The sequence below is a fragment of the Dromiciops gliroides genome, chromosome 1 (genome assembly GCF_019393635.1).
Source record: "Dromiciops gliroides isolate mDroGli1 chromosome 1, mDroGli1.pri, whole genome shotgun sequence".
NCBI classification, from domain to species: Eukaryota; Metazoa; Chordata; class Mammalia; order Microbiotheria; family Microbiotheriidae; genus Dromiciops; species Dromiciops gliroides.
In genome coordinates, this window is record NC_057861.1 from 516539463 (window position 1) to 516566427 (window position 26965).

The following is a 26965-nucleotide window of genomic DNA, read 5'->3' on the forward strand; positions in this document are numbered from 1 at the left end:
TGTTTGATCCTGGAAGCAATAGGAAACCTCTAGGGCTCTTTGACTAATACTATAAGAAAATTTCTTTGGCAGCTGAACGAAGGGTGAATTAAAATGAGGAGAGATTTAAGAAGCCTTCTAAGTGCCTAGCACATATCTACCAATTAATAAATATTTGTTGTATGCATTTTTTAAAATACCCAGAGCCTATTTTGTTACCAGAGAAAGTCTAGATATTGAGATAAAGGAGTCTCTGCGGTTTTGATTTTCCATGAATCAGCAAAGGAAGAGGGTCCATCAGCTTAGGAGGGAAAAGGATTGTTTTTGTCACAGGAACAAAGTATAGGACTTCCTATATGGGAAAAAATATTTTTAAAAGAATCCCATTAACAATTCATTTGGATTTTGAATAAAAGTGCTCCAAAGCATTGCAGAAAAGCACAGTCAGCACATCTTTGTTGTTTTTAACCTTGAGGGTTTTTCTACATGGGAGCAAAACTCATCCAGACAGGACTAGCCAATGTAAAAATAATAATAATTAAAAGTGATCTCTGATTTGATCAATCCAAAAAGCTGCTCTCCACTTCCTCCTCCCGCCTCCAACTCCACTGTTAATAGCCTGTACATATGCTCCACTGTTAATAGCCTGTACAAGGCACTCCTCCTAGTAACTTGAAAATTTCTGGCACCTTTGTGAAGTTGTAACTTGTAGTAGCCATTAGAATTTACAAAGGGAAAGCCGGCAACCTAGAATGACAACAGCAAGATCTTGAGGCAAGAAGGGACAGTTTGGAAATTATTGGAGGAGGAGCTGTGAAGAAGTGAAGAAACTACAAACATCAGTACAAAAGGTGGTGGGGAGGGAGGCATAGAACGTTGAGCAAATAGGAATGGATTGAAGAAAAGAGACATAAGTGGGAAGTGAGGAGAGCAGACGTGAGGAGAGGGAAGGGGAGAGGGAGAAAGGGGGAAAGGAGACAGAAACAGAGAGACAGAGGACAGAGGAAACCGAGACAGAGACACAGAAGCAGGGAGGAAGAGATGAAAGAATAAGCAAATCTGGGGTAATGGACAGGGGGCAAGAAAGGAGTTTAGATTGAAAGATGTGTATTAGAGTGGGAGATGGAAGTGGGAGGGAGCTTAATGAGGAAGGTAAATAAAACAGTAAGAAAAATGGAAAGGAGAAGTGAAGAGTCAGTGCCCGGGGAGAAAAGGAGGAGGAGGAAAGCATGCTGTGCAGCCAGGGAGGTGCTTGAAAGAGCTTTTGTGACTCCTCCCCTGGAAAAGCTCGGCTCCCAGCCTTGCAGAAGCCAAGTCAGTCCAACCGACTCCTACAACTTTTGAGACTGGTTCACCCCGCAGGACTGGAGTTACAAAAGCAGGGACAAAAGCAAAGGTTTTAACCTCGCGCCCGCCCGTGTCCCGCTATCGTGATCATTTCAGAAAGTCCCGGGACTATTCTCTACCCTCTCAATCCCCGTTTTGAATCTTCTGACACAAAAAAGAGAGTGGATCCCCTCGTCCCAGGATGCCGGGAGTCAAACTGCTTCCCAAAGCAGAGGTGAGTCTGAGACAGAGAACAGTAATATGGGAGAGGGTGGGGGTGATTCCTAGAGAACATATGAAGTACAACTGCTCACTTGGAGATTACTAACTTTTCTCTGGCCTCTGAACCCCAAATTCAAGAAAGGAACCCCAAAGCACGATAGTCATTAATTTCCCTGGGCATCTCCACCGTACCCCTTTGCTCAGACCGCATCTGCAGAGTTTCTTAGTCGTAGATTAACATTCATTTTTTAAAAATCATTAATTAGTTGTAAATGTTGATGGAGAGCTACTCTGAATGGAAGTGAGAAGGTATCCTCTGTTAGACCTAGAGCCTGGTCTACGAGACATTTGGTTTTGACATTTTAAAAAGTTGTTAGCTCCCTTTGAAATACTTATTGTTATGCTGTTACTTTCCTAGTCATCCTTATAATGAAATTTTCCTCAAAATCTCTTTTGTCCTTTTCATTCTTAATAAGAGGAAGATGGTTGGGGATTCGCTGTAAGTTAATAAGTTCCGAAGAGAAAATATGTGAGGAAGGCGATTGTTCATTTAGATTTCTTTTCTTCCTTATTAATTTGGGCTTTCAATGGTTCTTTAGGGGCCATTCAGCTACTTTTCATGGCTAATTACTTGTCTTTTTTTTTTTATTAACCTATAGAAGGGAAGGGGTCAAAATTTAATTTTAAGGTAACTTTTTATCCAATATGACTTTTTTTAAAAAGAAAAAAAAAATGAATGGGGCTTTCCAGGGTTGGGTGACGTCCCTATAAGTGCTGCTATAGCAGTTTAAGTTTAGAAGTGGGTTACCACAGTTAATCTGAATTCTTCTAAGATTCTTGCAGTAGGAGGTGCAAATAGACTGTTAAAATTATTTTTTTTAAAGAAGCCTCATTACTTTGGGGGGGGGCGTTCTTTTATTCATAGTCAAAGATTAAAATACTGGAGATGTGGATGAAGGATTTAATTTCTAGGAATAAATAGTATGTCCTTTAGGTGTGTATTTGTAATTTAGGTTAGCATAGTTTGGTTTGGGGCTTAATGACATTCCAGTCCCTGTCACAAGAAACCAACACTGGCATTCATATCTGAGCTATAAATTGTGATTTCCCCCTGTTCTTGGATTTTAATGTTATTTTTTTCTTATTTAAAAACATATTTTTAAATTGGGATGAACTCATTAAAGATCTGAGAAAATAGATAAAATATTTCTCTGAGATGGTTTTATTTCATGTACACATTATTTTGTCTTCATACAGTTTGCTAAAAACATATGTCTTAAAATTTCATGAACTGAATAATTATACTTTATTGTCATAAAATAATGAACACATCTTAAGGCAGTAGAAAACTCAAGTATAGGGCTATGGTCTAGATTTTTTTTTTGCAACTCAGTACAGTGATTCTCAAGCTTTTGTGAGGTGTACCATCCTCTTTATTTACTAACATTTTCTATCCCATCTTAAAGCGGGGCACATTTATCATTAGTAGTATTTTTAGTTTAATTAAAATGGGAATCTTTGAAGATATGGAGCATGCCTACTGAGATAATTGAAGATTTCTAGAGTTGCCTCAAAATCAGGAATTGGGTCCATCATCTTTGGTGACTTTTTTTTTGACTTTTTAATCATCTAATTAAAACTGGAATTTTGGAATCTATTGAAAGGGTTGGAGCAGTTCAACTATTAGATAATCAGTTTGCTTTTTACATTAGTTGGGAATATGTAATTTCCATTACCTGTCATGACATATGAATTTTTCTTGCATTTATTCTCATCAATTCTGAAACCACTGTCATCTTTCAGGCAAAGAATATTGTTTGTTTGTTTGTTTGTTTGTTTGTTTGTTTGTTTGTTTTTGCGGGGCAATGAGGGTTAAGTGACTTGCCCAGGGTCACAAAGGTAGTGTCAAGTGTCTGAAGCCGAATTTGAACTCAGGTCCTCCTGAATACAAGGCCTGTGCTTTATTCACTGTGCCACCTAGCTACCCCAAGAATATTGTTTTGAGGGATATTTCATTTGGTTTTGGAGTCTCTGAGATGTTGGTCCAAATAAAAAGTCAGGTAGGGTGAAGTCATAGTATAATATGATTAGACTTCTATGCATTTATAAACAATACATTTTTCTATGTTATTGACCATCTCTACCCTGTACGCAATTTTTTTTTTAGCATGGTACAAGGGGGAAAATTTGTAAGCTAGAATCAAAAGAATCAAATCCTTAGGCCACCACTTTCTATTTGATTTTAGGCAAGTCCCTTTATTCCTCAATTTCCTTATGGGTAAAAATGAGAATAATGCTTCTACCACCTCTTAGAAGCTTGCTTTGAGTCTAAAATGATTTCATGTATATATTTTTTTAATTAGAGGGTAAACTGAACATGTGATTTCATTGATTTATATACTTCCTGTTGTGGAAACTTCCTCCACTGATATAGTGCAGCAACCAGCCTGCAATTCATAGTCTTAAGGGAACTCTTTGAGGCCACTGAGAGATTATGATTTGCCTATGGTCACATATCTGATATGTGTTAGAGGCAGCATTCCTTCAACCCAAGTCTTCCTTACTCCAAGGCTAGAACTCTACTTAATCACACCATAATGACTTGGCACTTTTAAACTGTAATGCACTATGGAAATGTCAGCTATTGTTTCCCCTATTTCTAAAGAAGATGCATAGAGATTAAGGCTCTTATGACACCAAAGTTAATTGGGAAGGAGGGGTATACAGGGTAAGGATAGTATTAATCATTATAGCTAGTATATACATAATCTTTTAAGGTTTACAAAGTATTTTACATACATTAATTTATACTTTTTTATTATGGATCTAACAAGTATGAACAAAAGTGAACATTTTAATATGAGTAGAAAAGGAGGACTATATTTAAAACTTTGAAATTCTATTGTGTGGTTTTAAGGCACATATTAAATTAACATAATGGTAGCAAAACGGCCAAATATATTTGTGTCTTCTTCTGAACTTCCTTGTGTTGTTTCTGTGGGTTTACTATTCCATTTATACTATTTCCTTTCTTTTTTCTTTTCTTTCTTTTTTCCCCATCACTATTGTTTCTCATCCCCTACCGCTGGCCTGAAAATAAAAGTATACCCTCATAACAGAGAAATATAACCAAGTGTAGCCTGGATGTGGCATGGACCTGTAATCATGATCTGAGGGCTGACTCATTCACCCAAACTTGAACTCATATTGACAGGTCTAGAATTTTCAAAGCAAAGTACAACACACAACTATAGCTCACAGATAGAGGGGGGAAAGCGTAGATACAATTTTTTTTGTGGGGGGCAATGGGGGTTAAGTGACTTGCCCAGGCTCACACAGCCAGTAAGTATCAAGTGTCTGAGGCCGGATTTGAACTCAGGAACTCCTGAATCCAGGGCTGGTGCTTTATCCACTGCTCCACCTAGCCACCCCTGGGTAGATACAATTCTACTATTCACCTCTGAATTTCCTGAGCCCCTACTGGTATGCTTCCATTTATGTGAAATCAGTCACCATGACACCATTAACTTTTAAAATAAGACAAAAGCAGAAAAAAACATAACTTTTACTCACTAGAAGCCCAAATCAGTATTAATCCAAATGTGACACTCAATAGAAGGCAAATGTAAAAATCATAAAAACATAACAATTTACCCATAAACCTGGTTTGTGAGAGGGATCAAGGACAAAGTTATAGAAACCTATCAAGGAGGCAAATGCATGGAAAAACTTATGTGTCAGGGGTATATCAACTCTAGACTATAGTCTTTGATGTCCTTTATTCTGCCAGCTGTTCTTCCTCTAGTTTTCATTATTCTCCTTCTTAAAAAAGCCATCTCTCTTCTGCTCGAGCTCAGGAAGCAGTGATAAGTCTTTTTCATTCACAGCCACCCTTAACTTGATGCTAAGTTTTAAAATGCTCTGTTCTTTCAGTGATACCAAGTGATTTCAAGATCCTTGATCTTGCCATTACCCACAATGGTGCTGCTTCCATGTTCATAAACTCTGAAATTCCCTCATATGATCACAATCTGTTGTCATTCTACCTTTCCCTCACTCTTTCAATCCCAAAACCTAGTCTTCATCCTCACAGTAATCTCTGATACATCAATCCCTCCACTCTTCCAACCCCACTGTAGGGTTTATCAGTTCAGCTTTACACTGTCCTCTTCTATTCAGCTGCTTGCCTCATTATCCTATCACTGATCTTATCCTGCCAAGCTTCAGCCTTAGATTACAGCTACTATCACTTGATTTTCTCTTCCTCACATAAAGCTGAATGCAGCTGGAAAAAAAAAATCACACCATGCTGACATGATCCACTACAAATTTATGTTAAATAATTTTATTTGTCCTTATTTTAACAAGGGAATTCTTTTATGCTTCCCTAATCAATTCACTAACCTACCCGCCATTTTAGCTTTCCCAGACCTTTTTATCCTTCCTCAAAGCTCCCATAACTCCCTGTTTTCCAACTCTCTCAACTAAGAAATTTGCCTCATATTTCACTAACAACAACAAAAAAACCACTGAGGACATTTCACTAAGAGCTCCTTCTTCTCCCCTCTTCTCCCCTCTTCTTCATCTTTCATCACCCAGATGCCCCCTGCTGCTATTTCTTTCTTTACCCCTATCATACAAGATGGACTCTCTCCTTGTGAAAGCCAACTTCTCTGATGTACAAGTGATCTCATCCCTTCCTGTCTTCTCCAGTAGAATGTCTCCTCTGTTGTCCCCACTCTCACATTTATCTCTAATCTATCTTGTCTACTGGCAGCTTATCTATTGCTTACAAATATAACAGACCTCCTCCACCCTCGTAAATAACCTCACTTGATTTGTCCATCCCTTCTAGCTATTGTCTCATATATCTCCTATAGTTAAATGTCCTGAAAAGGCCATCTATAAGAAGTATCTCCATTTCCTTTTCACTCATTCTCTTTTTAGCCCTTTAAAATAAGGCTTCCAACCCCATTGTTCCACCAGAACTGCTCTCTCCAGTTACTAATAATCTCCTAATTGTCAAATCAAATGGCCTTTTCTCAATCCTCATTCTTCTTGACCTCTCTGCATCCTTTGGCTCTCTTGATCACCAACTCTTCCTTGATACTCTGTTCTCTCTATGTATTGGGGGCACCACTTTCTCTGTCCTGATTGTCTTACCTATCAGACTGCTTTTCTCAATTTCCTTTGTTGGATCCTCCTTCAGGTCATGGCCATTGACTCTAGATCTTCCACAGGGTCCTACCTGGGTCCATCTTCTCTTTTCCTTCTTATAGCACAGTAATATTCCTCTGCAATCATATACCACAATTTGTCCAGCCATTCCCCAATGGAGGGGCACCCCTGCAATTTCCAGTTTTTTGCTGCTACAGAGAGCTGCTATAAATACTCTGAAAGAGATACATTCCTTTCCTTTTTTCCTTAATCATCTTGAGAAACACCTAGTATGGCTAGGTCAAAGGTATAAGCAAGCTAATAACACTTTGGGTAAAATTCCAGATCACTATCCCAAATGGTTGGATCAATTCCAAGTTCCACCAACAATTTTCCCATATCCCCTCCAACATTTGTTGCTTTCCCTTTCTATCATTTTAGCCTATCCTGATAGGTGTAAAAGGATATCTCAAGGTTAATTTGCATTTTGGTGAGGCTACCCACTGGCCACCAAGGTTTACTATTTTCCCCTATTTCTAATCTGTTGCCAATTGCTGTAGATTTTACCTCTACAACATTTTTCATATATGCTCCTTCTTTCCTTTGACACTGCTACTACCCTGGTACAAGCCATCATTACCTCATGTCCGTACTATATGTCACAATGTTAGTCTCCCTGCCTATAGTCTCTCCTGATTCCTTTTATCGTCTACTTCACTATCAAATTAAACTTCCTAAAGTTCAATTTCTATCATGTCACTTCCCTATTCAATAAACTCCAGTGGTTTCCCTTCACATACAGGATCAAATATAAAACCTCTTATTTGGCATTCAAAGCCTTTCATAATTCAGCCCCCTCCTACCTTTCCAGTCTTCTTACATCTTACCCCAAATACTCTTACATTTCATTGACACTGGCTTTCTTGCTGTTCCTTGAATAAGACATTCCATCTCCCAACTCCAGGCATTTTTATGGGCTATCCTTCATGCCTGGAATTAATATTCTTCCTCCTCAACCCTACTGACCTCCCTGACTTTAAGTCTCAACTAAAATTCCATCTTTTACTGGAAGCCATTCTGAACCCCTCTTAATTTTAGTGCTTTCCTTCTGTTAATTATTTCCTATTTATCCTACACATAGCTTGCTTTGTATGTATTTGTTCTCATCTTGCCTCTCCCATTAGATTGTAAGCTTCTTGAGGGCAAACATTGCCTTTACCTTCTTTCATATCTTATAAATGTTTACTGATTGATTATACATATTTGTTTGAATATTATCTCCCCCATTAGACTAAAAGTTTCTTGAGGGTAGAGACTGTCTTTTTTCTTCCCCCCCCTTTTTTTTTGGGGGGGGGGTATTCCCAGAATTTAACACAGTGGCTATAACATAGCAAGCACTTGATAAATGTTTGTTGATGACTGACTAGACTTGGAAACTACTAAACTCCTCAGATCTGACCATAAAAGGGCTCTCTGTTTTGTCGAATCAATTCCAGTTCTTTTCTCACAGCAAAGAACAATTTCTCTGTTTCTCCCTCTCAGACCATAGGAAACAATATAAAGCAACCAGGGACCCCCCTCTCTAAGGCTATAATTGACTCTAGAGAACAGTAAATTAGAGAGCTCTATACACAGAAACAGGTTACAGCTTATAGCAACAAGTTATAGCTTTTATCTGAGAGATATACATATATAGCATATATTTGTGTACATTAGATATATATTCAAAGGGAGGAGAATGTATGCAGATACATTCACATGTGTGTACATAAATAAATATATATGTATGTATGCATAGCAATCAATAAACATTTATAAGCACCTACTAAGTGCAAGGCACTGTGCTAAAGGCTGGAGACACAAAAAAAGCAAATGACAGTCTTTCCTTGAAGGAGCTTACAATCTAATTGGGGAGACAAAAAATGCAAACAAATATATACAAAGCAAGCTATACCCAGGATAAATAGCAAATAATTAAAAGAGAAAAAGCACTGGAATTAAGAGGGGTTGGGGGAAGGCTTCATGTAAAAGGGGAGATTTTAGTTGAGACTTAAGTGAAGGAGGTTAGTAGTCTGAGAAGAGGAAGAAGAATGTTCCAGGCATAGGGGATGACCACAGGAAATGCTCATAGATATAGTGTCTCATTCATGGAAAACGAGGAGACAATTGTCATGATCAAAGAACACGGGTTGTGGAGTAAGGTATAAGAATATTAGAAAGGTAGGAGACTAGGTTATAAAAAATTTCACACTAAAACCTCCTGGTGGTTAATGACTTATATTTTGTAAGACATCCTCCTTTATTTCAGACATTAACCCAAATAGTCCTTATATAATCTTCCCAGAGTTCCCAAATAGCTATTTGATTTACAATATTGTCAACTAATGAACTTTACAACTCTAAAAAATAATGACATCTAAGTGAACTGTTGGATCACACTACTTTGTGATCATGTTATCTCAGTCAAACATGTCCTCTTAGTACATTTATCTTAAGGGCAGTTGTCTATCTGGTCCTCAAAACAGTCCGGCTCTCTCCTCAAAATTTATCACATATTGTTTTTTATCAGTTTTTCCTTATACAAATGTTATCCACTATACCTTTCAGCAACTATATAATATACATATGAAAGGGGCAGCAAAACACAGCCTATGACAATACAGATGACAAGCCTGTCTTTGGCCCTCAATTTCTCCTTCTCAAACCATAGAGAACACAAGGAAAAAAATTCACACATTGATAGTATCTAAAAACTGTACCTACAGTCCATTAACTCTGTACCAAAATGGGGGAAGCATGTATAATGGAGACTTGGTTGCATGCCCACAGCACCTAAAATAGAGGCATCCACTTGAGGCATGCTTGTAAACTGCTACTGGAACAAAGTAGAACTGTTACAGTCATGGACCCTCTGGGTTGGCAGCAGACTCTTTCCATTGGCTACAATTGTCTTTGTCTTTAAAGGTACTTGAATGAGGCACAATCTCTTTTTCTTTGCAGCATGACCAGTGGTAAAGGACTCCTTTACTCCCAGCAGGGAAGAAGGTTTAAGGGCTTTCCTTTAGGCCTACTGGTCTTGAGAAATGGGCTTAGGAAATAGAGTTCCTGACCTGGAATCCTGACTTCTAGTTAAAAGATCTGGCCCAGAATCCTGGGCTCAAGGCTCCTATATGTGAAGTACAAAAGGTTTGAGAGACACAGTTTCTGGATAATTGATCATTTTATTAATCATGCTAACACATAATTAGTAAAAAGGGTCAGTGGTACTCTCAAATGCCAAAAAACCTTCATGGAACACATTCAATGATTATATACCCTTTGAAGGATGAGTGTTCTTGATGGTGGCAATCAACTCTGATTAGTTAACAAGTAATGGGAGAATGAATATTATGATAAGAGGTGGACTCATTCTAATGAGGGGATGTGACTTTTATTATGTATCTTACTTCCAGACTACGCCCAGCTTTGGACTACTTAGGCAAAGAGTTCATTCCCACTTGAGGGTGAGTAGAACACAATGGGCAAGAATTTACCTTAGACTAAATTCTTTGTAGTTTTCTCTAGTTGGGTGGGGCAACAACTCCAAGATGTCATCTATCATCCAACCTGCCCTTCAGAGAACTAAATTTTGACCTAATTTCCAAATTACAAAGGGAAAAAAACCTGGATCTCCCCAATATTTGATTATTAATAATCATTTCTCTCACATGGCTTGAGCTTCACAAATAGGGACAAAATGACAAACAAAATGTTGGGTTTTTTCTATCATTCTCAAAGAAGACCGTGACAGATGTCATGGCTTACAATGAATTGGATTTAAGTGAGGAAGGGCTGGGCAAAGTCATCAGCCTCATTCTCTCCTCCAGAGCCATCTGGGCCCAGTGGCAAGATATATTATCAGGATAACAGGATAATACCTTAGATGTTTGAGGCAATTGGGATTGTGACTTCCCCAAGGTCACACAGCTAGTAAGTATCTGAGGTGAGATTGAACTCAGGTCCTCCCAAATTCAGGGCCAATGTTCTATCTACTGCACCACCTAGCTGCCTCCTGAACAAAATGACAAGACTAGAACTTCAGCCCATTTTCTCAGGGTTACATTGAGGGATGCCTGAAGGCCTCCCACCTTAACTAATGGTGTTAGTGAAATATTTCCTGTGAGTTAAGGAGTCCTTGACCACTAGAAAGAATAATTGTACCTCAGTCAAACAGATTTTGAAACTCAGAAAGTCACAGTCCTCCTATATACCAGGAGTAGGTTCTGTGAATACCTCCTTATGAGATGGTTTAGGCATGCTCCAGAGTATAAGAGGCACTCATTTTATCATCTGTCTTTTGGAATCATAGTTCATTTAATTAAAGTCTTTAATTCTTTCTAAATGTTTTTCCTTTCAATTATTATAATCATTATGTAAATTATCTTTCTGCTTGTCTTCACTCTGCATGAGTTCATTCAAGTCTTCACTGATTTTTCTGAATCCATGTCTTTATTCATGTCTTATAGTTCAATAATATTCTATTACATTCCTATTAGAAAAGTTGTTCAAATATTCCCAAAATGTTTCCACATTGTTTCTAGCCCATTAGCACTTATTATTATTAAATAATTATTAAAGTACTTATTACTTATAAAAAGTAATTATTATTATTTTCCATTTTTTCTTCTTTGTCTACATGATGGATGTGAGGTATTGCACCAAATTGTTTTAATTTGTGGATATCTTTTTATTGATAATTTGTAATATTTTAAATATGGTTGTTTATAGTTTTCTGTTGTTCTTTTGAAAACTGTCTCCTTTGCCCATTTAACCTATTGGGGAGTAGCTCTTATTTTATCAAATCCTCTTTGTGCATCAATTGATGTAAGCATGTGATTTTTATTATTGTTGTTATCAATAGGGTCTATCATGTTTATCTATAAGGTCTATCATGTTTATAGTTTTCCATATATTAAACCAACCATGAATTCCTGGTATAAATCAAACCTGATTAAGCTGAATAATATTGTTGAGATGTTGCCTTTTGCTAATATTTTATTTAACATTTATATGGCAATATGCATCAGAAATGCTGTTCTACAGTTTTATTTCTATACTTTATCTGTAACAGGCTTAAGTATCATATTTATGTCATGAAAAGTATTTGGTGGGATGTCTTCTTTCTCTAGTTCTGCAACAAAAACAAAAAAATGTTATATTATAGTTCATTTTTCTTGAAATGTTTGATAGAATGAAAATTAGGTCATTTAAATTCTCTTATTCTTGTTCTGTCAGTCTGAGTATCTTGAATTTTTATAAATATTTATTTCATTTCAGTTATCCATTTTGTTGGTTTATTTGTGATTAGCCAGGATTATTTCTGATAAATTTCCTTTATCTTTATCTGTTATGAATTCTTATATTTCATTTTTATGTATGGTGATTTGGCTTTCTGCTGATTTTTTTTCAAATTAGCTAACATTTTTAAAATTGTTTCATCTTTAAATGCCTTTTGCCCTCTTTCTGACCATTCTGTCATAATTAGTATAGTCTGTCCTCAGAAAACAGATTTAGTCTGTTACTGGCAGGGGTGTGTTAATAAATGTTTTATATATGTGTTTTATCATTGCTCAGTGGCAGTAAGAAATATTTTCACATAGGATAGTTGGTGATAACATATTGCAGAACTAATTATAAGTATTTTCAAAATGACCACCATGAAAATAATTACAACTTATGTATCAACAATGGCTGCTGAAAGATAAAGTGATAAATTCCATGAAGAACTAGATACAGTTCTCCAAATCAAATCAACCTATATTCTGATACTTGGTGACTTCAATTCAAAGTGGAGAGAAGGTAAGGATGGAGAGAAATATATGGAAAAGCATAATTCAGGACAAAGTTATATGAAACTGAAATATAAAAGACCAATGACTTATAGATTACACAGAAGTCTCATGTTCCTATATTAACATACACATTGTTTAACAAAACAATCAGTTGCCACTGGACACATCAGCTACCAAAAAACACTAGGAATAATGAAATAGGTTATATATTAACAGACAGGAAAAGACTTATTGATGTGTGTTATCCCTGAGAAAGCTTTCTATGTACAGAGTATCAGAGCTAATTTCAGAATTATTTTTTTAAGAGAAAGAAAAGAAAAAATAATAAAAATTGTTTATAATTGAAATCGTCTTTGATGAAATTATCCATTTTTTCTATGATGTATTCTTTGACTCACATATTGCCAAGAGCAGAACTGTCAAATATACAACTGGGCCACATGTGGCCCATAATACTTTTGAGTACAGCCTGAACAGGATTAAAATTCAATTAGAGGGGCAGTTAGGTGGCACAGATAGAGCACTGGTCCTGGATTCAGGAGGACCTGAGTTCAAATCCAGCCTCAGACATGTGACACTTGACTAGCTGTGTGACTTAACCTGAATTGCCTCACCAAAAAATGAACAAAACATTTCAAATTTAAATGGAGGCAAAATAGCATCAGGGTAGTGGTGTCAAGCTCAAATAGAAATTGGGACCACTAAATTGTACTTAAGGATCCCTCCAGGGTTGTTGTGAGAATAAAGTAAATATCTGTAAAGCACTCAGCACATGGCCTGGCACACACAATAGGTACTAGATCAATGCTTATTCCTGCCCTTCTACCTCTTTCCTTTTTGAATATAATGTACTTGTGCAGCAAATGTGTTTATGAGATAGACAGACAGAGTTTTCATTTGTAATTGAGGAGGATTCATGAAGAGTCTCTGTAGTAAATAGATAGAAAGGAGGTGAGGAAAAACTTCCTTGACAGAATTCTTTGAACTGTGTTGTTATAAAGAAGATTTATACAGAGAATTCTATGAAGAGTCAGTGAGGAGCAGGGAAGTGCAGTGTATTTTGGAAAGATTGTTTCCTAGAATTACTGAACAGAAGAAATAAGATAAAAATCCTGAGTAGGAATGTCAGGAAGATTCTTAAAAGATTTTCATCAATAACTGAATTGAGACAACTGAAAGGACATTTTTTTAATAATAAACATTTTTATTTATAGTTCTGAGTCCCTCCTCTTGAATCATTGTATTGCTGAGAATAGTTGCCATTCACAGTTCTTCGTCAAACAATATTGTTGTCTCTGTAACAACATTCTCTTGGTTCTGCTCACTTCAGTTCATACAAATTTTTCCAGGCCTTTCTGAAATCATCCTGCTTTGTCATTTCTTATAGCACAATAATATTTCATCACCTTCATATACCACAGTTTGTTTGGCCATTCTCCATTTGATGGGCAATCCTTTGATTTCCAATTTTTAGCCACAACAAAAAGAGCTACTATAAATGTTTTGTATAAATATGTCTTTTTCTCTTTTTTGGATGTCTTTGGGATATAAACCTAGCAGTGGTATTGTTGGATCAAAGGGTATGCACCATTCTATAGCCCTTTGGGCTCTCCAGACTGGTTGAATCTTTTCACAACTTCACCAACAGTGGATTAGTGTTCCAGTTTTCCAACATCCAATATTTTCCATTTTTGTTGTATTTGCCACTCTGATAGGTGTGAGGTGATACCTCAGAGTTGTTTTAATTTGTGTTTCTCTAATCAATAGTGATCTAGAGCATTTTTTCATATGATTATAGATAGCTGTGATTTCTCTGTCTGAAGATTGCCTGTTCATATCCTTTGACCATTTATCAATTGGGGAGGAACTTGTATTTTTATAAATTTGACTCACTTCTCCATATATTTGAAAAATGAGGCCTTTATCAGAGCTATTTGTTTCAAAAATTATTTCCCAGTTTTCTGCTTCCCTAGTAATCTTCATTACATTAGTTTTCTTTGTGCAAAACCTTTTTAATTTTATATAATCAAAATTATCTAATTATATTTTGTTTTGTTCTCCATAGCTTCTTTGGTCCTAAATTCTTCCTCTGTCCATAAATCTGACAGATAAATGGTTCCATCCTCTCCTAATTTGCTTATGGTATCATCCTTTATGTGTAAATCAAGTACCCATTTTGACATTATTTTAGCATCCAGTGTGAGATGTTGGTCCATACCTAGTTTCTGCCATACTGTTTTCCAGTTTTCTCAGCAGTTTTTGTCAAATGAATTTTTGTTCCAAAAGCTTGGATCTTTTGGGTTATCATACACTAAATTACTATAGTCATTTACTTTAGTGTAATTTCTACTATTCTATTCCACTGATCCACTTCTCTATTTCTTAGCCATTACCAGATTGTTTTTAGAATCACTGCTTTATAATACAGTTTGAGATCTGGTACAGCTAGATCACCTTCTTTCATATTTTTTCACTGATTCCTTTGATATCTTTGGGCTTTTGTCTTTCAAGGTGAATTTTGTTATTTTTTCTAGATCTATAAAATATTTTTGATAGTTTCATTGGCATAGCACTAAATAAACAAACTTAGGTAAAATGGTCATTTTTATTATATTGGCTCTGCCTACCCTTGAGCAATTACTATTTTTCCAATTGTTTAGATATGACTTTATTGGGGCAAGTAGGTGGAGCAGTGGATAAAGCACTGGCCCTGGAGTCAGGAGGATCTGTGTTCAAATCTAGCCTCAAACACTTGACACTTACTAGCTGTGCGACCTTGGGCAAGTCACTTAACCCTCACCACCCCACCAAAAAAATAGATGTGACTTTATTTGTGTGAAAAGCGTTTTGTAGTTCTGGTCATACAGTTCCTGGGTTTGTCTTGGCAGGTAGACTTCCAAGTATTTTATATTTTCCACAGTTATTTTTAATGGAATTTCTCTTTCTATCTGTTGTTTCTGAACTTTGTTAGTAATATATAGAAATGCTGAATATTTATGTGGGTTTATTTTATATCCTGCAACTTTACTAAAGTTGTTAATAATTTCGAGTAGTTTTTTTAGTTGGTTCTCTAGGATTTTCTAAGTATAACATCATATCATCTGCAAAAAGTGATAGTTTTGTTTCCTCATTACCTATTCTAATTATTTTCATTCCTTTTTTTCTCTTATTGCTAAAGCTAACATTTCTAGTACAATATTAAATAATAGAGGTGATAATTGGCATTCTTATTTCACCTCTAACTGTATCAGGAAGGCTTCTTCTAGCTTATCGCCATTTTGGATAAAACTCACTGATGGGTTTAGATGAATATTACTTGTCATTGTAAGGTAAGCTGAAATGATTTAATTATTGAAAAGTTAAAGTTGTTTGGAAACTCTCAATTGGGTAAGGTCTCACTTTGATTAATTAACTAGATATTTTATTAGTTGATATTAATACATAGAGAATTTATTAATCCCATGCATCCTAGAGGGACCATTTTCTTCTTAAGGGCATCTACCCATAAGAGCTGGCTCTGTGTCCTGTTGTAGCACTGCAGGACTATACTGGCATTTCTTGGAATGCTCCCAGCCCTGCTCAGCCCTGACTACAACCTAAGGGAGGCTGGCTCCATTGGCTACTGCAGGCCTAATAAACTCTGACTGGGTTTTTGGAGATCATTCTAGATCTCCTACAGGGACTCCTAACTTGTGTGCTACCTGGAGGCTATATTAGCCCTTTCACCTACTATGGCTGTAACAGAAACTCTGTCTTCTGGATCTTTAGAGGGTCCTAGGCACTTTTGCAACCAGATATCATCTTCCTGTGAAGTAACCTTCTTTTGGCTCCATCGTTCTCTATGGCTATAACAGTCTGTTGTGGGCAAATTGAGGAACTTAGTAAAATTTCCCCTTTTGCTTTTTTGATCATTTTTTTCCCTGCTGCCTTTGAAAATGTTTTTGAGGTATTAGGGCGTGGGAACATGTGAAAAGACTTTTTATCTGTCTTACTATCTTAAGATCACTAGTATATCCAGAAATCTACCTTATATCTTGACAAAAAGTCAACAAATCAAAATCCCTTAATTAAGTCCTCATTTTGTGCTATCCACTCTGCTAAGCACTGGGTTTTTGTTTGTTTGTTTGTTTGTTTTTGTTTTTTTGCAGGGCAATCAGGGTTAAGTGACTTGCCCAGGGTCACACAACTAGTAAGTGTCAAATGTCTGAGGCCAGATTTGAACTCAGGTCCTCTTGAATCCAGGGCTAGTGCTTTATCCACTGCACCATCTAGCTGCCGCCAACTGGGGTTTTTTTAAGGGCAAAAAGAGTCTTTGCCCTCAAGGAGCTCACAACATGCAAACAACTGTGTACATATAATGTAATATAATACAATATAATTAATATAATATATGTAATATGATACACTATGATATTACACATATATAAATGTAGATATCGATTATATATAGAAGTATGAATAAATATAAAGATATAGATATAGATACAGATATATAGAGAGATATATAGTATAAATGGGAGGTACTCCCAAAAGGAAGGTATTAGCATCATGGTCGGGAAAGAGGAAACTGGCAGCTAGATGGTACAGTGGTTAGAGCATTGGATCTGGATTAAAGAACACCTGAGTTAAAATTTAGCCTTATGTACTAGGCAAGTGACTACTAAGTGTACTACTAAGTGACTTGTGCAAGTCACTTAACTTCTGTCTGCCTCAGTTTCCTCATATGTGAAAAGGGGACAATAATACTATGGAAAGTAGGTATACTTTCCAGGGTTGTTGTGAGAATGAAATGAGAAAATATTTTCAGAATATTTTACAAACCTAAACACACTATATAAATGCTATGTTATTGTTACTGTTTTCATTACATTATTATTTTATAAGGTGAGATTTTACCTGAGACTTTAAAGAAGCCAAGAGGCATAGATAAGAACATAAATCATTCCAGGAATGGGGGACAGCAAGTAAAAAGTCACAGGCTTAAGAGACAAGGAGGCCAATATCACTACATAATAGACTTTATGGAGGAGAATAAAGGCTAGGAAAGTAGGAAGGGGACAGTTTGGGAAAGACTTTAAAAGCCAAACAAAAGGATTTGTATTTTATCCTCAAGGTAATAGGGAGCTACAGGAGTTTAATGAATGTGTCTGTTGGAGGGAGGGTGACAAGTGCTTTAGAAAGATCCCACAGTGTGTATAATGGCCTGAAATGGCAAAAAGACTACAGGCCATGAGAGCAACCAGGCGTAAGGTGAAGATCTGTACCAGAATGTCAGGAGACAAAAGGGAAGGAAGAGGTAGAGAGAGAAATATACAATAGATAATGCAAAGGTAGAATCAATAGGACTTAGCAGTAGATTGGATCTGTGCGGTAAGAGTGAGGAGTCAGATAACACTGAGGTTGTGAGCTTTCGTAACCGGGAAGATGATGGTACTCTTGAAAGTAATAGGGAAGTTTGGAAGTAGATGGGTTTTTTTGAGAAAGATAAGAAGTTCAGTTTTGGACATGTTGAATTTCAAATGTTTAAATTTGAAAATTTGAGATGTCTAATAAGCAGTTGGAGATGCAAGACAGGAGTATAGGAGAGAGGAGACTCTGTGTGTGTGTGTGTGTGTGTGTGTGTGTGTGTATATGTGTCTGAAAATCATTCTCGAAGAGATGTTAATTGAATCCATGGAAGCTGATGAATTCATCAAGCAAGATGGTATAAAGAAAGAAGAGAAGAGGGCCCATGGCAGACCTTTGCAAACCCATGGTTAACAATCATCACCTGGATGAAAACCAAGCAAAAGAAACAGAGGAGTGGTAAGAGGGGTAGGTAGGAGGAGAATCAGAAGAGATTAGTGTTACAAAAAATAGAGAAAAGAGGAAATGATGGAGAGGAGAGTGATTCACATTTTCAAAGGCAACTGGAAAGAGTAGTTTCAGTTGAATAATTAAATTAGAAGCTAGACTACAAAGAGTTTAGAAGAGAGTGAAAGAAGTAGAGGCATTAATTATAGATGGCTTTATCAAAGAGTTTAGCCACAAAATAAAGGAGATATATTATAGGATCATAGCTAAAGGAAATGGCTGAATCAAATGAGGGATTTTTTAAAGGATGAGGGAGATAGGGGGATATTTGTAGAGAGCAGGGAAGCCCCCAATCCATGGGGAGACCTTAATTACTTTTTAATAATAAACTTTTTAAATTTATAGTTTGGGGTTCCAATTTTTATCCTTTCTCTCCTTCCCTTCCCCCCTCCCTGAGGTGGCAAAAAATCAGATATGGGTTATACATGTATGATTATGTAAAAATGAAAGAAAGTGAAAAATAGCATGCTTCAGTCTGTTCCATCAATATCAGTTCCTTCTTTGGAGGTGGATAGTCTGTTTCATCAATAGTCCTTTGGGATTGTCTTGAATTATTGTATAGTTGAGAATAGTCAAGTCATTCACAGTTGTTCATCAAACAATATTGATGTCTCTGTGTACAATGTTCTCTAGGTTCTGCTCACTTCACAATACATCCTTTCATACATGTCTTTCCAGGCCTTTCTGAAGTTATCCTGCTTGTCACTTCTTATAGCACAATAATATTCCATCAATATCATATGCCACAGTTTGTTTAGCCATTCCATAATTGATGGGCATTCCTTTGATTTCCAGTTCTTAGCCACCACAAAAAGAGATGCTATAAATATTTTTATACAAATAGGCCTTTTTTTTCTCTTTTTTGGCTATATCTTTGGGATATAAACCTAGCAGTGTTATTGTTGGATCAAAGGGTATGCACAGTTCTGTAGCCCTTTGGACTCTCCAGAATGGTTGGATCTTTTCACAATTCCAACAACAGTGGATTAGTGTTCCAGTTTTCCTACATCCCCTCCAACATCCAATATTTTCCATTTTTGTTATATTTACCACTCTGATAGTTGTAAGGTGATACCTCAGAGTTGTTTTAATTTGCATTTCTCTGATCAATAATGATCTATTTTTTCATATGATTATACATAACTTTGATTTCTTTGTCTGAAAATTGCCTGTTCATATCCTTTGACCATTTATCGATTTGGGAGGAACTTGTATTTTTATAAATTTGACTCAGTTCTCTATATGTTTGAGAATTGAGGCCTTTATCAGAGATATCTGTTTCAAAAATTCTTTACCAGTTTTCTACTTCCCTTGTAATCTAGAATACATTAGTTTTCTTTGTGCAAAAGCTTTTTAACTTTCCATAATCAAAATAATCTAGTTTATATTTAATTTTATTATCTATATCTTCTTTGGTCCTAAGTTCTTCCCCTGTCCATAAAGCTGACAGATAAACAATTTGACTCTTTCTGGTTTGGGTATCTTCACCATTTTTGTCTCATAAAAGGAATTTGGTAGGACTCCTTCACTTATTTTTTTCCTTCACTTATTTTTTCAAATAATTTATATAGTATTGGAATTAATTATTCTTTAAATGTTTCATAGAATTCACTTGTGAATCCATCTGGTCTTCAGGGCTTTTTCTTAGGAAGTTCATTTCTGACTTGTTCAATTTCTTTTTCTAAAATTGGGTTATTTAAATATTTTGTTTCTTCTGCTGCTAATCTGGGTAATTTATATTTTTGTAGATATTAATACATTTCATTTATATTGTCAAATTTATTTCTATATAATTGGGCAAAATAGTTCTTAATAATTGTCTTAATTTCCTCTTCATTGGTGGTGAGTTTACCCCTTTCATTTTTGATAGTAGTAATTTGGTTTTCTTATTTCCTTTATTTATTAAATTAACCAATGGTTTATCTATTTTATTGGGGTTTTTTCATAAAACCAGCTTCTAGTTTTATTTATTAATTCAATTGTTTTCTTTCAATTTTATTAATCTCTCCTTTGATGTTCAGGATTTCCAATTTGGTGTTTAGTTGGGGATTTTTAATTTGTTCATTTTCTATTTCTTTTTTAGTTGCATGTCAAAATCATTGATCTGCTTTTCTCTATTTTATTGATGTAAGGAATTAGGGATATAAAATTTCCCCTAAGAACTGTTTTGACTGCAACCCATAAATTTTGATATGTTGTCTCATCATTGTCATTTTCTTTAATGAAATCATCAATTGTTTCTATGATTTGTTCTTTGACCCACTTGTTTTGGGATCAGATTATTCAATTTCTAATTAGTTTTTAATCTCTTTCAATTTTCCATTATTTAATGTAATTTATTTTTTTGAAAAAGAAGGGGGCATAGATATCATCTTTTTTTGTGTGGGGCAATGAGCATTAAGTGACTTGCCCAGGGTCACACAGCTAGTAAGTGTCAAGTGTTTGTGATCAGATTTGAACACAGGCCCTCCTGAAGCCAGGACCGGTGCTCTATCCACTGTGCCACCTAGCTGCCCCCTATAGATATCATCATACAAGAAATTGTCATGGAAAAATGTCCTGATATTCTAGAACCTGAAGGTAAAATAGAAATTGAAATAATCCACTGATCACCTTCTGAAAGAGATACTAAAATGAAAACTCACAGGAATATTGTAGCCAAATTCCAGAGTTCCCTGGTCACAGAGAGAAAGAAGAGAACAATCTTCTGGAGAAGATAGGATGGAATGGGATCACATTGGAGGTATGGGGGTTAGCCTTCTCTAGAAATGGAGCTATTTCTTCATGTGAGATGGAACGAAGGAAGGGATAGTAGATGAAAACATTTCAATTATGTGAGCTCAAGGAGTTGGAAAGAGTTTTTCTCTTGAAGCAAATGGCCTCATTTTTTCCAGTGAAGTCTGAAGCAAGGTTATCAGCTGAGAGAGTGGGAATGAGGGGTGTGATAGGATGTTTGAAGAAAGAAGAAAAGTTTTAGAAAAACTGCTGTGATGAACAGGATAGTGAAATAGTTGGGAAAGTATAAGATTATCCTTCTGAAATGAAAGTCCAATTAAGATTATGTAACATAAATGTCTAGCGAATCCAATCAGTACAATTTTGAATTTTTCTGCATGCTATTTAAACAGAATATGAAGTGGTTACTAGAAGTGTTATCACCTCTTTTACAAATGAGGAAAATAAGACTCAGAGAAGTTAAATAACTTGACTATCATTACAGTTAAACTGATCATCTAATCACATACAGACCAACCAATCCATTGATTTTTCGATTAGAAATTTTGTTTTATGCTGACACAGTCATGGGAAACAAGCAAGTTCACTCGATAAATCAGTGAATAAATTCCAAACTCAGCCTTGAAGACACCATTTTGTTACTCAAGTTCTTAATAATAACCAATGTAAAATAAGTCATCTTAATATTCTGTAGTTAGAATAATGTCACAAGGAGCCATATATTTCTGCAAAAGAGTAAAAGCTTCTACCACTCTTTCAACATAAGGATTCATAGAAAGGGTTTGTACACTTAGTAACTTGAATCATAGAATCCTCAGAGATCATTTAGCCTAGATGTGTTACCTTTGATAAAGCATTCCCTGAATCTCAGTTTCCTCATCTGTAATATGGGGATATGGGGTTTTTTTTAAGTATTATATGAAATTATGTGCCCCTTTGAAGCTCTAAGTAATTATCCAAATATAAACTTTCATCATTATTAAACATAATTGACATCAACATTCAAATCCTACTTAGCCATGGTAAGTAGAAACATGATAGAATTCTCTGTTTAGGAACAGGGAATTTGAAGAGATAAAATACATACAGGACATTAAAGAAGAGAAGAAGAAAATACTGTGTTCTCATTTTGATTGAATTATAATTATCATGTCAAAGATCAAAGTTTAGCTCATTAAAATGCTATTTCAAAGATGAAAGTTTTGAAAGAATTTGACATTTATGCATGTTACTTTAAAAGTTAATAAAAGCAAAGTTATGTCTTCCAAGAAAAAACCAAAAACTAAGGAAAATAGTCATTTTAAAAAAAAAGTTTTATGCCAGTACCATTTTTTCTTTTAAAAATTATGTGAATTAAATGAAACAAAAATTGTTTATTCTAGCTTTCTAGGAAATATTACTTGGGAGCAGTTGTTGATATCCTAACTCAGTCTGGATGAGCTATTTAACTTGAGATAAAGAATGAGGCCCTCATTTTCTCAGATACTTGTCATTTTCTAAGTTATAACACCATATGTCAGCCAAAGAATATTTTCCCATTATCTCATAAACCTTTCGTTTTTTAAGGAACAGGCTAAATTTTAAGTAGAAATATTTGTCTTTCTTTCCCTCCTTTTCTGGGTTGTTTATTATTTTAAGTTGCCTCATGTAGAGAAAGTGAATCATTAATACATAAGGGAAGATGGACATCTGGAATTGATTCTGAGTAAGACTATTCTCCTCTGCCAGGCTTTTCTTTTTACAAGATTTTAATTTTAATTTTCTGAATGTTATAGACTTCAACAAACATGAATGTGTTTATGTACAAAGGAAAACAGAGAGAAGATTGCATATGAAACCTCAAAGTTCTATTACATACAGCTTGGTTTTTAAAGTGTAAAATAAATTCAACATCTTTGTTCCAAAGCTATTTTCTTTTTCCCTCTGAACTTTCTTTTGTTCCTTTCTCTGCATTTTAAAGGAAATATTGAATTGATTTTCTTTTCTATTTTTTGCATGTGATATCACTGTCATTTTTACCTCTTCTCAATTCTCTGCCCTATTTCCTACCCTCCCCCTCCCCCACAAAACCACTCTTGTTATAAATAAATTTAGTCAAACTAAACTAATCAACACATTGGTTTGAAAATGTGTTTCATGACCAATATGAAAATATGTTTGACATGATTGTACATATATAACCTAGATTGATTGCTGATGGGGGAAGGGAGGGAGGAAAAAAATTTTTGGAACTCAAAATCTTATAAAATCAAATGTTGCAAACTATCTTTACATGTAACTGGAAAAAATAAAATACTATTAAGATTTTTTAAAAAAGAAAATGTTTCATTCTAAATCTCCAATCTATGACATTTCTTTCAAAAGGTGGGAATTATGCTTCATCATCAATTCTCTGGAGAGGTACTATAGCATTAATCAGCATTACCTTCCTTTGAGCTCTTAAGTCTTTCAAATTTGTTACCTTGCTTAGAACCACATAATTGACAGAAGTTTAACCACAATAACTTTTGAATGAAAGGCTTCAGACCAGCATCCCCCAGCCAATTTATATATTGCTATGAAGTTTGCAATGTGCTTTCCCATATATCATCTTGATGAATCATCACAGACCAATGTTATAAATATCCCTGTTTTACAGATAAGGAAACTGAAGTCAAGAGACTTTAAGGGACTTACCAAGGTTCACTGGGAACTAGTAATAGACAGGATGCAAACTCGAGTCTTCCTGATTCCAAATTTAATTCTTTATCTGTAATTACATCATCCACCTGCCCATGCTGTTTTTGTTGTTTTTGTTGTTGTTGGTTTGGTTTGGTTTGGTTGGGGGTTTTTTGTTTGTTTTTGTTTTTGTGTTGTGCTGTCATAACTTCTGTTCCACTGATGCTTTGCATTTCCAAATAAAATTATTTTGTCCATACTGCCATATCCCCATAGGTTTGCTTTGATTCTTGCTGTTGAATCAGTGTGACCAGTGGAGGTTTCCTCCCTTCCTTTAGTGGGCCCTCCACAAGAAATTTGCCAAGTGGTACTTGAAGCTGCATTTTCCTGAGTGTCATCAATTGTTCCATAACTAAACCAGTCATCAAGATTTTTGATGTTTCTTAGAAACTGCTTACAATTAAGTTGTTTATTTAAGTTGTTTACAATTAAGTTGTCCTCATTACTTAACAAATGTGTTTCCAAGGCCTTGTGTCCTTGCAGACCTTTGTTCACATATTTGATCTTATCAACTTCGCAATTGTACAAGACTCCACAGTAGGCCTAAATCACAAAATCATCAGACCCTCCCCTTTGTGCTACATGGTTGAGACAAATGAAAAACCCAAGAAACAGAGTTTCTAGGTAATTCATGATCAATTTATTAATTAAGCTAGCTGATAATCAATAAAATGATGGTCAGTGGTTTCTCTTGATAAACAGATACCTAATGGAGACACTGTATGCCTTAAATATTTTTAAAGGGAATGCCCCTGACAGGAGAAATCAACTTTGATTGGTGAACAGTTAATGAGGGGGTATACATTTAAATGAAGAGGTAGCCTGATTCAGCTCCTCCTGCTGAAAACACAGCTTGACCATGAGACTCAGTCACCTCCCTCCCTCCCTCTCTCTCTCTCTCTTTCTCTCTCTCTCTCTCTCTCTCTCTCTCTCTCTCTCTCTCTCTCTCTCTCTCTCTCTCTCTCTCCTCTCTCTCTATCTCCTCTCTCTCTTTCTCCTATCTCCACTTTTCTAAATCTTAACATGTTGAATTCCAAGAAAGGTTGAAGACTGTCATTTTCCTTACATCACAGTCCCAGCTCCCTTCCTTCAGTTCGTTGTCTCACAAACTGTTTACATCTTCTCAAAACTCCTTGGTAGTCCATCTTATGGCTCAGAGATCATGACGGTCCAAATTGCTTTCAAGAATGAGAGAGAATACTTGTTCCTCTAAACTACAAAACCCAGAATGACAGTCAGTTCTGCATGAGCCTCTGGAAAGAGCAAGGTTGTCACTATCATTATTCTATTGTCTCAAAAAATGAGATAAAAATCTAGGGGCAGCTAGGTGGCACAGTGGATAAAGCACCGGTCCTGGATTCAGAAGGACCTGAGTTCAAATCTGCCCTCCAACACTTGACACTTACTAGCTGTGTGACCTTGGGCAAGTCATTTAACCCTCGTTGCCCTGCCAAAAAGAAAATCCCAAAACCAAAAAAAATCTAGTGAGGATAAATGAGAAGTATTCACACAGCCAATATTCTGGATGAATGTTTTGATGAAGAATTAGACCCACAAAAGGGAGGAGGAAGAATGGAACCAAGAGAAGAAGATTAGAGATGGGAGGTGGCCTGTGTGTTTGAGAGTAAGCAGGCTCTACTGTTGCCACAGCAACCTTTACCTCAGACATAGTTAGAAACCACTGCGGACTTTCCTCTAATAGAGGACTCATGCTGATGAAAGACAAACTAAGACCTGGGAAGGACTTTAGTTTAAAAAGACCAAGGTCTCCCATTGCATCTGGGGCCATCACCAGTTGTCCTGACTTATGACTTGCCACTGGACTCTGATGACTCTGGAGGAAAAAGTGAGGTTAATGACTCCACCCAACTCTGCCTCACTTAAATCCAGTTTACTTGCAAGTCAATATCTCACCCTCCTGATGTCATTGAACCTCTTTGAGGACAAAAGATGAACAATGACAACATGCCAATGGTAAAGTCCATGCTTCTCTTTCCCCCTCTTTTTGTCAGAGAGGACAAGAATTAAATCCATGTTAAGTCATGTGCTTTTAAAATCTGTGGGTACATTCCATTTTAAGTAAAACCACTGCCAGATTCAATGAAGATATATTATTAGTCATAACTGGTTTTGATATGTGTGCTTAAGATATAGAGATGGCTAGGTATACAGATTAAATGAAAGGGACAGAGGTTTAGAGCACACACCTCTCTCCTGGGCCCAATTCAGTTAAAACAGTGACCTTAGGGGAAAGAGCCTTGAAAAACAAAAGAATGCTTCAGGAAAGTTCACTTTTTTTCTTTGAAAGTTCACTTTCAAGGCTGGTCCTCTATACACTATTCTGTGTCACATCCACCTTACTTTTATATTCAGAGAACTTCAGAAATTGAAAAGGTTATAGATGAGGGAATAAGCCCAGAAAGATTTCCTTGCAATATAAGAAGCATTAAGTCCCTACTATATTCAGAACACTACTAGGAGCTGGATGACATACAAAGCTTAGATAAGACAGAAGTTCTGGCTTTAATGAACTTGTGATCATTATGATACGATTATTAATTCCTTCTTATTTATTCCTTCACGCCTTTTCAGAGTGCCACAATAGGCACACTGAAGTTTTCCTATTGTCAAAACTTGCGGTATTTGAAAAACAAATTTAAAAGTAGGGTTTTTTCACATTAAAGATATCTCCTTTTTTACTTTATGGTTTGTTATGGCCTATTCTTTGAAGTGCTTAAACTGAAATTTGAGTGATTTTACTTAAGACTTTGGCATCTCTGTGACCTTGGAAAATACCCTTCCTGTTTCTAGGCATGATATAAAAATTGAGTGTCTTAAATAAATAATCTTCCAACTCTAAATAAAGGCAAATTTGCCCTTCCCCCCCTTTAATGTTAAATGATAATTTAGGTTTCATTTTTGTTTTTATTTTTTTTCCACACAGTTTTAAGGCTAATTCTTACCAACATTACGAACAATCAAGAAAGTGAACAATATGAAGGAGTTGAGTCTCTGGATGCCTTTTTCTCATTAAGTATTCTAGTCAGATAGAAACACAAGAAATGCATATTAATTCCAATGCACAGCCCATCTATCCATCCATCTACAATGTTCCATCTTTAGGAATAGCATTAGGAAAAATG

General features: G+C 35.9%; 1 protein-coding gene across 2 annotated transcripts in view; it reads left to right on the forward strand.

Annotated features, from left to right (window-relative positions):
* The first annotated feature begins 1111 nt into the window (after window positions 1-1111).
* Window positions 1112-26965, forward strand: part of S1PR3 (sphingosine-1-phosphate receptor 3) — a 37464-nt gene continuing 11610 nt past the window's right edge. Inside the window, exons 1-2 of one of the 2 annotated variants that reach the window (XM_043976051.1) lie at window positions 1112-1540; window positions 10137-10187. The gene's annotated coding sequence lies outside the window, so the exon portion shown is untranslated. The remainder of the gene's footprint in view (window positions 1541-10136; window positions 10188-26965) is intronic. The other variant, XM_043976052.1, reaches the window with a different exon arrangement.